This window comes from Lactuca saligna, chromosome 5, assembly GCF_052625555.1.
Source record: "Lactuca saligna cultivar CGN05327 chromosome 5, ASM5262555v1, whole genome shotgun sequence".
Taxonomy (NCBI): domain Eukaryota; kingdom Viridiplantae; phylum Streptophyta; class Magnoliopsida; order Asterales; family Asteraceae; genus Lactuca; species Lactuca saligna.
Window position 1 is genome coordinate 187,857,747 of NC_136421.1, and position 1,852 is coordinate 187,859,598.

Consider the following 1,852-nt stretch of genomic DNA (forward strand, 5'->3'; position numbering starts at 1 on the left):
CCATTGCCGACATGTTGAAACGGAAAAACAGTCGCAATGCTGAAGGTGATGCCAGTCGTGTGGCGCGTGAGGCTGAAGAAGCCGAACGAAAGCAAAAAGAAGCCCACGGTCTCCTTGAGAGCCGAAAGCTGCTCTTCCCTGCCTGGACCAGGGATCGATTGATAAAAGAGGCCATAGAGACTCCAAGCATACTATGGCTCGAGCCGGTGATATCGTTCGACTGCAACAACACCATCGATTCGCAGTTCGATATGCCACTAACTCGAAAGGCGTTCGTCTTCCACGCCTTCTCCAACATCTTTGAAGTCCCGCATCCGAACGATGAGCTTGACAGGGAGCTCATTGACTTCTACCTAGAGGCCGCTCGACCACAATACCTTACATGGAGCGCCCAGAAGATTGTCAATGTTCGGGTGATGAAGCCTTTTGTCGTGGGGAGATTCACAAACGTCAAGTTCAAGCTTATCCGAGGATCTGCAAGAACTGCTCACATGATCTCTCTGGCGGATCTGCCCAATCTGAACCCTCATGATTGGATAGTCTTGTACAACATCCTGCTGACAAATGAAGCCGAATATGGTCCCATCTTAGACCATGTCAAAAGGATGCTGGCATGCTATATCATGGAGGTGGCCCTAATGGATCAGGAGGTTGCCACAGTTTTTAAGAAGAAACCGAAAGTCAAGCCTGTGGGATCGGCCAGTGATCTGAATCAAATGCAAATGGGCAAGATAGATTCGAGGCGAAACTCTGTGATGTTCACTAGAGCCGAAGGACAGAAATGTCTCTTCGCTTTAGCTGACAAACATCTTTACACTACAACTTGCTTGGAGCACATCTTATTCATCATCAAAAAGTGTAAGGACAATTCGGCTGATGATATCAAGTACTTCAATGATATGATCAATTGGTACATCCGGTTTAGACAGACCATCCTTTCAATAACCAAGTGTCTGTTTAGTACCGTGAAGAAGAAGGTACCAGCTTCAGCCGCCGGCCCAAGTAAGAAGTAAAGGTCTCGCTCCAAATTGACGCAAAGGGGGAGATTGTTGGGCTGAAGTTCTATTAGATGTTGCGTCTTTTGGGCTCGATAGATTAGCCTTGTATTCTCCGGTTGGGCCTGTCCAACCGAGAGCCTTTTATGTATAGTATTTAAGTTAATGCTACATGCATATTAGGTTAAGATTCAAGATTTCAAGTTTTAGCATTCCAGAGCTTTACGATATAGTTTTTCTTGTAATCTTCTAATCCTTTACAGTTGATGTTCTTAATCGAGCTCTTCTAAGGATTTTATTTAATCATACGACACCATTGATTCAAGCTGTTCTGTTCTTAATATTGTGTTCTGTTTTGTTATTAATATTGCATTCTTGTTGTTTCATATTCAAGTACTTGTTCAAGATCTAATCGATCTTCTTAGATTAAAAGTTGTTATAATCCCATCAGTCCCGAAATTAGTATTTCAGGTAGACTAGGGAAAAAGATGTGTATACTTTTGTTTCATTTGATCCTCCTGCTCCCAAGTGAATTCAGGTCCCTGTTTTGCTTTCCAGCGAACCTTCACTATCGGGATACGGCTTTGTTTGGTTTTCTTAACTTCCCTGTCTAGAATCTCTACGGGTTCTTCCACAAAGTTGAGGCTCTCATTTAACTCGATATCTTTGAGTGGAATTACAAGAGTCTCATCAGATAGACACTTTTTCAAGTTTGAAACTTGGAAGGTAGGATGAGTGTTATTTAGTTCTTGGGGTAGTCAAAGTTTTTAAGCTACAGGACCAATTCTAGCAAGAATTTCGAAGGGTCCTATGTACCTTGGACTCAATTTGTCACGCTTTCGAAAGTGTATCATGCC